Raw genomic sequence first — 15264 nt, 5'->3', positions numbered from 1 at the left:
TACAATGCCAAGTTAAAAGGAGATACATTAACACGTGCAATATGAAAAATTGAAATGCTACTAAGTAATGTCATGCATTCTCTCATCTTTGTTTACGACTGTAAGATATGATAATGTTCTCCTGCAGAGACGAATAAGTTGTTTGTTGTGTTGTCAGCATTGTATATTCCTGTGTTGTTAACACGTAATGTTAATATGTGACAAATTTTAACTTTTAAAGGCAGAACGAAGGGTTTTTATGTGAAATGTTAACAATCTGGCATTTGAACTTCAAATAAGAAGCAATAAAAAGAAAATTCCGATTCAAGTGAACAAAGAATATAATAATAATATATATATGTAAATAAAGGCAACAGAAGTATACCGATGTTCAAAAGTCATGTTTGGATTGAGAGAAAACAAATCCTGATTACAACTAAAACAAAGGAAACACATCAACAAGAGGAGGAAAAAGCTAAAAAATAAAAACGCAGGAAGTGAATGATACAGTTTTAAAATGTATGTCTTGTTAACATACAGTGTAATTGATTGATATAAATTATGTTTTATATAAATGTAAAATAGGAGATGTGGTATGATTGAAATTGAAATAATTTTCAGTTAGACCAAAAACAAACATAAGAACACTTGATTTGTAAATTCAAACGTACATTAAATGTGTCATATTTCCGCATTGTCATAAGAAATTTCAAGTTGAAATGATACCACTATTCAAAGTGCAATATCACAGTTGCAACAAAACAAATGTATATTTTGGTTTCAGTCTTTTAGCTGGAAATGATAAAACAACTGTGATTGCGACAATAAAAACATATCATCTGTCATCTCTGTCAGGTATTCCAAAACAGTCACCAAAACTCGTGATGGCGTTTGTCAAATGTCCAACATAATTGTACTGAAACTTAGTGCTCAAATCCCATTTCTTCAAATTAACAAATATATTGGATTTGCTGCAGCCAACGACGATGATCAGTTATGTTGTTCTATATTTCTACTGTTACAGGTAGGCATATTTGCGACCACAAAAGGATTTGGTCAATACTTACCTTTCCGTTCAATTACCTAGCTTGTTTGTTTTAAGTAAAAGGTGTTTTTTCAGAAATATGAAAAAAGTAAAACTCTACAACTAGACACAGAAAAATTAAAAAGATATTTACCCAAAAAATATCAGTAATGATTTTGGTATGTGTACACATAAGCAACACGACGGGTGCCACATGTGGAGCAGGATCTGCTTACCCTTCCGAAGCACCTGAGATCACCTCTCGTTTTTGGTGGGGTTCGTGTTGTTTATTCTTTAGTTTTCTATGTTGTGTCATGTGTACTATTGTTTGTCTGTTTGTCTTTTTCATTTTTAGCCATGGCTTTGTCAGTTTATTTTCGATTTATGAGTTTGACTGTCCCTTAGGTATCTTTCGTGCCTCTTTTTCCAAAGATCTTGTTGGTATTAATTATGTTGACCTTAAGTTGTCGTTTAATTTTTTTTCAACACGACGACCGGTCATAAAACATTTAATGCACAACATATGTTGCTATATGCCCTTTCATTTTGTATGAATGAACTTTTATAAATATTTGAAATAGATCATTCTGTAATGAAGACGAGTATACTACATGTGTTAGCCATGTATTAAATACTGCTAAAGAGTGAGTGTGTGAGTGTTTTAAGGTAAAAATGAAAGCAACAGAGGCGAAGTAAAAATCTATGCTACAATATGCGAAAGAAAAATCAAAATACAAAGAAAAACCAAAAGCGTTAGAACTCCAAAGCGAGCCAGGTGTACATTGACAGGAATGGCATTTCAAGTTATGGTATCACCTACCATGCGAAGTTACATTCAGTCAAAATGTCGCATTAATGAATAGGACACAATCGATAAAAATGAGACGAGTTTACTAAATATAATTAATTCACTAAGATGAGTTTGTCAATCTTTAACATGTTATGATGAAAATAGAAAAATACGATACATTATTATGTTCGGAAGAGAAATAATCCTATGAACAAAATTATCCGTTCACATCGGCTTTAAGGTTATACGTGTATTTGGTAACTGGTGTTTTACGAACGATGAAAGAATTGCTAATTACATTGAACTGTATATTTATCATTCATATTGCCATATATAAAACCAAAGTGAAAAGTATATCATTTAAACAATGTGTGATATCGCAATAGTAATGTTCCATGAATAAACCTAACTAAGATTATGATTTCGATATCGCTCTTAATATAATGAACATCTTTAAAGAAAAATGAGATAAAACACAGCTGTTTAAACCAATTGATATGTAATTGGTAACTTAAAATGCATTCAAATTGATCTCATATGTTTCAAATAGAAAATAAACGTTGTATGCAGTAAATTATATACAAAGAATGTAAAATATGTTACGTCATACAAAGTTAATTATAACAAAATAAAACTAAAGCACACATAATTTAACCTTGGTAAGCCTATTCTTTTTTTTTTTTTTATATGATCGACTGTAGGGCACGGAATCAATTATTATGTATATAATTAAAGCTAATTCAAGAACTCTAATAATCAACACACTCATTGATTTACAAATGTGCATGTGACATGAGTGAATTCTCTGTTTTTGTGTCATTCGTTCAATCATTTTCGATACTTTATGTGTTAATGAATTATTTTTACTAAATATATCTAGTGACAAAACCCACGGAACCTTAATTACTGTTTCGTACTTGATTTAGATATTACCAAATCATATTACAGAGGGAGAATAAAAACGTGTCAGCAATTTTATCAAATAAAGAGAGAGGCAGAAATATCCTCAGAGGATATACCACAGGCATACTCAAACTCAAAATAAGTCGAAAGTCATTTATCATTTAATTTTGAGATTTGAAAATAAACGATGTTTACATAACACAATGAGAGGTAATTTCAAATTTCATACAAAAGACTAAAGTTTTAAGAGGTTTTAAGTGTTATTTGCAGTGCTTTCTACATTAATTTTTAAACTGTCAAAACACACATGTTCACAGATTTGAAATCGAAAAATTATGCCCGCATGTAATAAACTTCCCAAGGCTGTTGAAAGTACATATTTTTGTAAAAGTACACGTATCACTGTAAAACAAAATACAGGGATTCTTATTTGCAAATTTACAAATGCAATGAATATAATTATGTTTAAAAACTGTTCGACGAATTAGGTCTGGCACTGGTATGATCATCTGGCATAGTTTAAATGTAATTGTACAATCACTGTAATTTCCGATATAAATGCGAAAAATTATCATTGACAAAAAGTAAAATAACATAAACCCCCAAAAAAGTCTCTTACCAAACGGCAAAATCAAAAGCTGAAACACATCAAACAAATAGATAACAACTGTAATATTCCTGACTTGATACAGATATTTCTTATGTAAAAAAAATGGTGGATTAAACTTGGTTTTATAGCTAACCAAACCTCCCATTTGAATGACATTCGCATCAAATTCTATTATATTGACAACAATGTGTGAACAAAACAAACAGACATAAAAGGTAAAAATAACAAAAATTGGAATTTTGTTTTTATCTTAATATCTATAAAAACGAACAAATATAGGATATATCCCAACTTTAGGACAACTTATTAGGTGTCGTAAGCTTATCCTATCTTCAAACTAACTAAAGAAAGTTTGGAGTTTGACATCATGCATTAAATTCTATACCTGTTATTATAGAATTCGTAACCAATCATTTTGTTAATTGGTATCGGCATAAATAAAATTGAGAAAGGAAATGGGGAATGTGTCAAAGCGACAACAACCCGACCAAAGAGCAGACAACAGCCGAAGGCCACCAATGGGTCTTCAATGTAGCGAGAAACTCCCGTACCCGTAGGCGTCCTTCAGCTGGCCGCTATGTATACTAGTACAGTGATAATGGACGTCATACTAAACTCCGAATTATACACAAGAAACTAAAATTAAAAATCATACTAGACTAACAAAGGCCAGAGGCTCCTGACTTGGGACAGGCGTAAAATTAATTAATGTTTTATCAAGGAATTACTTTAACGATTTAAATTTCGCAATTAAGATATATGTTTGAAGTAGTAACATAAAATGCGTCTGAGATAGCTTCGAGACACAACTGAAGAGTGTCCTACGATGAAATTGTTTTTGGGATGTGTCTTAGTACAAATTCTGGGCTACTTTCGAGACCACCACCCCAGTACTTTTTGTCGAATGTATTTTTAAATTAAAACGGAGTTATGAAATATACTAGTATAAAAGCCCAACAAAATTCATTCATTTATTTTTACGTACCTTTTTTTTAGAGAAAAAACTTGATGAAATCGATGTCTTGCATGAATTGTTACTTAAAAAATATAAAAAACAAGATGTGGTATGATTTCCAATGAGACAACTGTCCACAAGAGATCAAAATGACACAGAAATTAACAACTATAGGTCACCGTATGGCCTTCAGCAATGAGCAAAATAAAACATGGTTATATACCGGTTCCATGGGTCCTACGAAATCTTATTTGTATCGATTCCAGGGACAGAAGGGATGTTTGATGCCAATTCTTGTAGATCAGGTACCCAAAACATTGAATGCAATAAAATTAGGAATTAATGGTTCTCTGTGATTTTAAACAGTCCTAAACGGAAGTCATGATTCGTGGTAAGTAACGATTTATATATTTTTTCTGACAAATAATGTTTCATTCTCATTAATCAATCATCATAACACGGACGTTGACCGCCGAGTAGTCGAAGTAATTGAATTACTGTACCACTAGCCTATCAACACTCAGGTTATGTACGTGGCAGGTGTGGTTATTTCAAATCTGTATTGTCTAGATTTTGTGGTTTATCTACCAAAAGTCGGTGGCTCTCTGCTAGCCCTCCGGCTTTCGCCACCAATAAAAACTGACCGCCACGAAATAGCATAATGTTGTATTGAAGGTGGCATTGAACACTAATCAATCACTCTATTAATTATCATAACACAGACAATTACAGAGTAAGAATGGGTAATATGGTTTGATAGATATCAAGGATTAAGTACTTGGACAAGAAATCAGAAATATAATCAATATTTACAAAATGTTATCATGTTTGTTGTGACTGTGAAAAGGCAATTTTAAATATAAAATCATGCACGTTACTTTTTCACAATATGTTCTTAGTGGAATCGAAAAATACGCATTATTCAATGAAAGTGTTATGAATCGGCTGTTTAGGTATTAGCACTGTTTCAATATATCGATAAGAGTAACGGGCTTTCGACTCTTTGAGTTTAGCTGAATATAGCTTACATAGGATCCATTACAGGGCTAATGCATAAACAGCCATTTAATAACTACAATGTTATCGCATATGTGTTGTCATTTGGCGTAATTGTTACTACAAACCAATCATAAAAATGTGTAAAAGCAGCAATGAGTATGTATCAAAGTGGCGTCAGTGTAACATTAATAATGAGACAAATACTAATTACATTATGACATTTAGAGATCAACATATGGCCTTCAACAATAGGGATGTGTCTTGTTACAATGTTTGATTAATAATTAATCAAAGGAAGTGCTTACTAAAGTAGTATACATCATGTTTTTTGCAGTTCTAATCATGTGTAGCAACTATTGATGAATCGTTATAAGCAAAGGCATTACCCGCTCGTTGGTGACCTCCGAACTAACGACCTAGCGAACATTTGGCGTGGTGTGATCTGCACTTAAATACATGTACGTGCATATTCCCATTTCCTATTATCTTTGTTATCCGGCTGCTCTATATAATTACATGTACTATAATGGTTGGGACACTTCGGACAAAGTGTGGCCTCCAGCTACTTTGTTAATTCCTATTTTTAGTGAAATTGTTAAACAATCTTTATTTTCTTATGTGGTTGACCTACGATACTCCAGCATCGAGAGGCATAAACATCGGGGTCTATTGAATACATTTGTAAACTATTTTAAAATTTAGAATGTTTCAACGTTGATGTTCTTTGACAATTGTCTATTCCAATTGCAAGTTTCCAATATTTTTTTCTGAACGTATGGTTGAAATCATTCTAATAAAACATGACCGACCTTGTTTACGTTGTAATGTTTATATCCTATGTGTTTTCATTCATTCAACGTTAAGGTTGCTGGTTCGATTCCCTTTCGGGATGAAAATTGCAGGGACTGAATTTTCGGCTTTCTCTTGACACCATTTGCGAGTATGGTCTTGAGGAAACGATGATAGTCCGTCGGAAGGGGACGATAAATGACTGATCCGTGTTAAAGAGAGAGCCATATCTCTTGCTAGTAAAAGACATCCACGTAGATTTCGAAAAAGACGAAAAAGAGAAGGCTAATGCCGCTACAAGGCAGCACTTGCACCCACGAAGTGGAATGGATTAATAAAAGTTGCAATAACTTGTTTCCCAATCCCCTATAAATAAATATGTTTAAACTAACGCCTCGGTCACACCTTATCGGATAGCAAGAACGGACGCCTAACGGATGAAAATAAAAGTTGTCCATTGACAAAATTTTTATCCGTTGATGTACTGACGGAATAAAACGGACACACACCGGATATGCAACGTAAAAGAACCGAAAACGTACCGGACAGAACGGATGTCGAACGTACATCCAACGGACGAGTACCGCATAAAACCGATACCTAACGGAAGCGTACCGGATAAAACGGAGGAAAAGATATACGGAAAAATTAAAGGCGACATTAATAATACATGTAAATCGCATAAATATTCAAAATGTTTCTGTGTAACTGGTTTTGATTTGTTCTTCAAAATGCCACCAAAAGTCAGTCAAAGTCCATAAACAATGACATAACCAAAAATTCATCACAAATCAACCATACGGATATCAATTGTCATATTCCTGACTTGGTAAAGGAACTTTCATCACTTTAAGGTGGTACCCAACACTTCCACTAAAATTAATTTGGCTCGTTTAAATTTCATAAAATTTTGACAAAGTATATACTTTGTTTCTTTACCACCTTAATTACTCAGTTTGTTGATGTTTGCAAAGAATCCTTACATTTTAGATATGTTCATTACTAACAGGGATTTACGAAACTCTTAGTGGAAATAAGTTTGCATTGCAACTAGCTTTTTAATTTTGTCATATTGCTTATAATGCTTACAATGACTGAAATTAAACCAAACCACCTTGAATATTCTAAAAATGAAAAATGTGATTCAGTCGTCGATAGCAAAATATTAATTTACAATTTGATTTAAGCGCTCTATAGGATGAATATTTACAATAAAACATCAGTATTTTATAATAAATGTTGATATACGAATGGGTCATGTTTGTCATTTGCGTGATTCAGATGCCTAATAGAACCCATAAAGTGTGTAGGGATTGAAAATATTTTTTTCCAAAGCAATGTCATTTGACGTATCTGACCAACATATAAATACAGTTGAAATGAATAAATAATAATTGTCTCATTAGATATGCATGCTATTTATCGAGCATTTGATTATTTATGATTTTGGAATGATGGGTCCTCAATGCTCTACAACTATGTACTTGTTTTGGCTTTCTAACTAGTTTGATTTGAGTGTCACCAATGAGTCTTATGAAGACGAAACACGCGTCTGGCGTATTAAATTATAAGCCTGGAACCTTTGATAACTATTATGATCATTACGTTAGTAAAAGTTTGACTAAAGAAGCCACAATGAACAATATTAACACAACATACATACTTCAACTATCGGTCTTATTATAAATAAACATAACTGAATAAGGAAAAGTATTGAACACGATAGATTTGTTACTTGTAATTGATTTGGCGACAGGATAAACAAAAGGCAATAGTTAAAAAGTGAAAACGGAAGATATTTACAATGAATACACATCGGAAGGATTCCTGAAATATGCTGATGGAACGATAATTAACACCATCAACAGCAAATTATGAAAGGTTTGACAATCATTGAACATGAACAATCGTAGAAGCAATAAAAGTAAACATGTTTTAAGTCTTAAAGATGGCTTTTAAATTACTGTATATATCTAGTGTAAAATACAGACGGTAGTATCTAAGAAGCAGTAATTTGAAAATCAATTCAAGTACTAACTCTTAATTCATTAACTGGTTATTTCAATTTGCCTCATTCTATTGATTTTTAGCAAATTAAGATTTAGATTTTGTCAAATTTATTGATCGGAAATGTAGTACTAGTAGTTGATAAAATATAAACATTTTCCTCATCGCTGCATATTTAGAAAAAAAATATCGTTTACAGAATCAATTCACACTGTATAAAATAAAATTGTTCAGTGTATTGAGTGGAAATGACAATAAAACACAAAAAAATCATATCCTGTTGAAAAACCTGCTATTTCTTTCACATTCTTAGCAACCATATAAATTTTATAAATAAATTATTCATCTGAATAACGTTGATATGTTTCTGATTGTATATTTTATTACAGTAAACTGAAATAAACAGGGTCTGCTTTACTCCTTACTTCGATGTATTTATTCATAAAAGTTCGTTTCCGTTCATTTTCTGCAGATTGTATTTGCTTTTTATCTGATCTGGTGTAAACAAAGATGGTGTTTAATAAACATATACTGTTTAATGTTGTTTTGATAATGGAATCGTTTTATTTTTCTTTGGGTAATCCATCATCACTATCATCACTTAAATATATAACAAATGTTGTCTTGTCTTGTCTTGTCTTATTTTCATCTTAATACTTATACAATTTAATTACCGATGATTTTGGAGAAACATTCAGGATTATCTGGTCGATAATGAGTTACTTTTGTGTATATGAGACAATATCTGAAAAAGTCTAGTTTTTGGCAATAAGAAAAAAACCAAAAAAAATTCTTTAGACCCGGTATTTTAATAGCACAAATCGAAGAACACACATTGGGGATCTAGGAACTGTTGTCTGTAATTCAAATACTTGTTTAATAAGGAAACAATGGCAATTTAAAAAATGGTACAAAAAAAATCCAGTTCTTTCCTGTTACCAAAGTGAATCAATTTTAAAAAGTTTCTAATGGGAATAAGGAACAAGTTTAAGACACTATTTTGGTTTACTAGTATATCCTGCAATAGTTTATCAAATGCCAATTATTGATTTTAGCATTTGCAATACAAAAGGTTTAGAAATATACTTAAATATAGTCAGATATGTCGGTAACATGAAAGAATCTTGAGTAACAGGACAACGGTAACAGGACAGAGTTGGTAACAGAAAGGATTTTTCTGCTTTATTTTAAAGTTTAAGAAAAATAAATCATTTTAGATTGGTCACAATTGGAAGATAACAGCAAACAATGTCATTTATCCTTTGAAACTGTATTTGCAAGATGAAAAATCTGCCCAGGTAATGAAAAATTCTAAAATAAATTCCTTTCTGTTACTATCTACTATACTAGAATTGCACAATGTTCTCTGCTGTTATCAAAAGCAAAAAACCTGTTTTTTTATTCAATATACTGTATGTTATTTTGAAATTTATTTGATATGGGGGTGATAACTTATAGTAAATGAAATGGTTGGCATATAGTAGATTAACTGTTCGATTCTTCAGTGAAATTGTCTTGAACATCCTTCCTGTTACTGATGATGGTTATGCTGTTACTTTTGATCAGGTAACATGACAGAACGTAACAGAAAGGAATTACGCGATAGTTTTTGTCCTTTTTATCACATTTAATGTAAGTGTATTTCCTGTGACATATAACTTTTAAAAAGATGATATAAAAACACACTTAATGTTGTGGTGCACACTTAAAAATATTCTCAGAAAGTGTAAAAAAAGGCTATAACAGGATAGAACACCAATAAGTATTTTTCTATAAATTCTTACCTTGGATGGGCTTGAATTTTCAAACCTGGCCGCCTTTCCAACTATTTCTTTGTACTAATACATTCAGGGAATGATGCTCTTCACAATACATAATGGGAAAATAACTTTTGGTCTTGTAAACGTTTCCACAGGTAAAAAAACCCCAGTGGTAACAGGAGGGAAATCACCCCTGGGGACAAATTTTTTTTCTCTTAAAATTTGCAAAATTTTATTACATGCTATAGTTATAATATAAAAAGACAAATTAGGGGCAAGTTTATTAAATAATATATCATATATGTGAGAATCGGACGCCTGTTTAGTTAATTTGGATATTATTTGAATGATTTAGTTTTCAAAAAAACACAGGGGACAACATGATTTTAGGGGGGGTTGAACATTTAAATTACAATATTTTATTGGAAGAAATATAAGAATGAGTGTTTAATTGGCAGGCCATGGTGCATTATATAATTTAGTTTATACTAAAACTTAAAATTTTCAAAAAAGATGGTTGAATAAAAAAATAATTGCTGGTGAAGTGCGGGACATGGAAATTAGACTTTTTCAGATATTGTCTCATATAATGGTTCTATTAGTTGATATGGCTTTGAAATAGTTTAAGTCAAGCCTTTTTCCACTGATGTTTTTATTTTGCTCCTAAATTGTGCTATTACATCACTTTCGCAGATTAAAGGACACAAAGATGTGTATTTTTATGTTTCTGCCATTCCGACATAGTTTGATTAATCAGGCTGACATATACAGCAAATGCATTTGATGGTTGTGATAACTAGATTGGGGAAATATTGCTGTATACAACAAATATCATGTCTCTGTTTGTCAAACAAAATTATATTGTAGGCCGTACGGTAATCTATTGTTGTTAATTTCTGTATCATGTGGTCTCTTGAAGAAAGTTGCCATATTTTCAAACAAACCACATCTTCATTTTTTATATATATTATGCTAATTGTAGTGTTATGTTACAATTTCGTCTGTCTGTAATGAATATAAAAAATTTTTTTACACAAATAGTTATCTGAGCTTTTCGCCTTATGGACAATACACTTAATTGGAATTACAATTTCACACCATCGGACTGAAATAATTTCTATAAACGACAACAGTGAATATAAAAAGAAGATGTGGTATGATTGCCAATGAGACAACTCTCCACAAGAGACCAAATGACAAGGAAAATTAACAACTATATGTCACCATACGGCCTGCAGGAGAAGTTTGTTTTAATTATTGAAAAAAAGTGAAGGGATTTAGCAGCGCCTTTTTGTATTTGTTTTTCTTTTTACTTGTCAGTGTATATTTTTTCTATTATACTCTTATAATGTTGGTCTGAATAAGGTTATTTCAATAGATAATTTGTTTTTTTATCAATACGTTATTTTATTCGTATTTTGTTATCTATAATATATCTTTAAATGATGAACTGTCTATTTTGAAATTTCTTTAAATTCAATTCGAGTTAATAAACAATTATACAAAATTTTAATCCTGGTATCTATGCTGAGTTTATTTAGCTTATAAATGATCTTCGTAAACCCTGCTGACTGCCATTGGGGATTATCAATTTAACAGATCACCAGATGTATCAAAATGTACCTTAATTATTAATTTAATAGCAAACAGAAAACATAAAACTGGCGGAAACGATGGTATTCCGCCAAAAAAGGTGCAACATTTAGTACACCATATCCGGATTTTGACAAATAATGTCTCTTCAGTGATGTTAGGAATCGAAACGATATTTGTAAGGCCATACAATATACCTCAATTTAGGATAAAGTCTTGAATTTTAAAACAGTCTAAATATCATGAACAGTTCATATAAACCCGACGGGAAATATAATACAAGCCCAAACGAAAAAATATAAACAACATTGTTACAAACTTCAAACCTTTGATTGTGTGGGTTCAAAACCGCAATTTTTGTGCATGAAAAACAATGTCTTGTTCAAGGGGTCTAAATCTTAAATAACAATGTATATATATATGTATCACGTGAGTAGTAATATTTGGTGGGTTGATTTCCCAATTAGATCATTCTCTCGCCAACTTCAAACTGGTCAAGATCTAATACAATGTTGATTCATTACTGTTTGCGTTTACTTATTCTCTGCTATATAGGAAACGTCAACCAGCAGTGGCAGCAACACAGTGGTCTAAATAGTTATCAAAGGTACAAGGCTTATGTTTTGCTACGCCAGACAAAATAGTTAGAAAGCCAAGCAAGTATAACATTGAGAGCATTGAGGACCAACATTCCAAAAAAGTTGTGCCAAAATCGGCTAAGGTAATCTATGCCTTTAAAAACTTTTCAATTTCTGTATCAATAACAGAACATTTTAAAATCCGGTGTTCTTCAATCATCTAGTCTTGTCGGCAATCGGCAACTGTATATGTGTTTGAGATATGTTTGCCATATATTAGTATAGTGTTAACGGAATTGTTACAAAAAGAAAACACAGATGGTTATGTTAATTCTGTCATATGTGTGGGGACGATTTCTTATTATCTAATTCCAATAAAATTAAGATAACAGCTTTACAGTTTGACACCTATTAGTTACTAATACTAATGCTAAGGTGACGTCGCCGATGTGACGTCAACTGTTTTAAGATTAAAAAATTATTTGAGACGTTGCCGGTCCTGTGGTCTGTCTTCTCAACAATAAGAATCTAAAAACCTCAAACCAAGCATCTTTTTAGGGAGGAATAATATATTCATAGATAATTTGATTTGTTGACATACTGGTTCTCGGATATGATCTCTATGTTTCATCTCATTGAGACATAACTTGAGACTATTGCGGTGAAAAATTAATTCTGAAGTAGGCGAAAAGTAATGGTTTGGTTAGTACACAATCTTAGTATAAGTTCAGGGCATATTAATGTTGGAAATATGCCGCACAGCCCTATGTTTTGACCTTTGAATAAAATAGTAGTTCATATCAACTTTTTATTCTAAGATATGATTTTTCAAAAAATTTTGTAGTAAAATTGTCACAATCTTGAAAGGGAGTTCCTATGGAAAATTGCATTGTCTACATTTCCAGAAATGCAACCTATAATATGTGAATGTATTGTTAAATTGAAATGAAAGACATGTGACTAGCAGTTGCATTTATTTCGTACACTTTTCACAAAGCGCAGTTTTCAATTCTAATATTTACGCATTTGTGTAATAAAGGATGAATGATATAACTTTTTTTAAATTTGAAAGTAAACTTTAAATGAAAACTTCGTGAGAAATTGTATTTTTTACGGGTTCTCATATAGGTTTGATGCAGCCTCGATCAAAATACGTCTTTAATATGTAATTTATCTCTGATAAAGAATACAAATTGCATCTATGTAATCTCTGTAATCTTGAAATCAGTTTACAAAATGTATTGGTTACTTCATACCTCAATCATATGAGGGCGGAAACCCTTGAAAGAAAAAAATCAATAAATTACATCTATCTTTTATATAAATTCTTATTTCAATTTCATGAATGTGTTTATCTAAGGAACAAGACAAACGATGTTTACTTTATTTAATAGTAAATAATTGTTATGTTCACACTAAGCGTGGAAGTTTAAAGTTGTTTGGAGTATTATTTTCATTGCTGCCTACAATAGCATCAGAACTGTCAAAACACATATAATCTCAGCTTTACAGTTTGACAAATGATGCATACATACTTTCGAATGTTACGGTCCTATTATCGGCTATCATTACGGCAACATACATTCACAGCAGATGTTTGTTTGCAAATGCAGTTGTCATAGCTGATAACCGATGCAACTGTGCACGTTGAAAAATATTATTTGAAAGTGTTGAATTGTTTAAAACTACAGGTACAGGAATAATTGTTAAAACTATATTATTGTACAATTTGGAAAATGTTGATCTGACACCATTTTTATCATTTTATTACGCGTACAATCAATGATACATGTTGCTACTGGCGCAGATATGTGAACATATTATTTCTAATATATCTAATATTTATAGGTACCTGTATTTCCACATTTGTTCATAACATCAAAGAAAACCAGTGCATTGATAAAAAGGTATAATTGCCATGCAAAAAAATATTATACGAAACGCGCATCTGGCGTATTAAATTGACATATTTTATTTACTTAACTACTATTGTTTTGGTTGTATTTTGAATCCTATGAACGATATTTAATTTCTTTTTGTAAATATAATGGAATTTGATGCGAATGTCATACAAGTGAGAAGTTTAACTAGCTATAGAATCAGGTTTAAGCCATCGTTTTGCATTTTAAAAAATGCCTGTAGCAACTAAGGAATATGACAGTTGTTATCCATTAGTTTGGTGTGTGTTTGATCTTTTGATATGGATTAGGGACTTTTCTTTTTGAAATTTCCTCATAGTTCAGTATTTTTGTGATTTTCCTTTTTTTGATGCACATTGTTTTGGTCTTTTAAGGATAGATAAGGTCCATTACATTTTATGCACCTTTTAAAAGTCATTTATTAAGATATCTATGAGGATGCATATGTGCTTAGATGAAATTTAAAAAATCAAGAAATTAAAATTGATACCATAAGTCGAAAGAGCATCAGTTTTAAAGGAACAAATTAAGCTAAAATATGGATATTATGAAAGTCCTTTTTGATATATTTCAGTTTTAAAAAATTGTGGGAAAAGGCTGACTCTGACTTTTACCTTAGATTTGCATTGGTATTACTTTGGTCTTAAATCGAATAAAAAAAATAAGAATCTGCTCAAATTTTGGAAAATGACATTTTACGAAAAGAAAAAATTGGTGTTATGGGAAAAATATTTTACCCTGCATCGTAGAAAAAAAATAAGTAGTCCGAAAATCTGACACAAATTTCCAAAACCTCACCTAAGTACATCCTCAAACCTTTTTTTACATATTTTACGAAACATGGTATGTCGGACAGATATGTATCAACATACTAACTTGAACATAAGCTTGTTAACTTTGTCTTTAAAACAAGGCTGCCATATTTTCAAAACAGCACTGACCAAGTGAAATAATTTTTTGACGATTATACGAGATGGATGCGTAAAAAATGATAAAATCGTGCACATAAAACTAAGTTCATGATATTTGCATGGTTCAAGAATTGGACTAACTTCAACCTTCACTCGTTTCATATGACTTTAATAGGTATCTTATCATTCATTACATTTTCATCTCAAAATATATTTTTTGTTTTCTAAACTCTTTTGAAATTGAAGTTCAAGCCATGTACGCACAAACTACCAAGTACTTCAATATTGGCTAACCTATCGTATCTTTGGAATGGTATATCAGAGGGGGAGGACAGGGGGTACCCTTCTCCCTTCTCCCACCCCTCTTCTCCTTTCTCCTACCCCCGTTCTCCTTTCTCCCATTAGAATAAAACATCTCCTTTTGAGATATTTTTTCTTGAAATATTA

This window comes from Mytilus edulis, chromosome 10 (assembly GCF_963676685.1).
Source record: "Mytilus edulis chromosome 10, xbMytEdul2.2, whole genome shotgun sequence".
Lineage (NCBI taxonomy): Eukaryota > Metazoa > Mollusca > Bivalvia > Mytilida > Mytilidae > Mytilus > Mytilus edulis.
Note: the sequence above shows the minus strand (reverse complement) of the source record.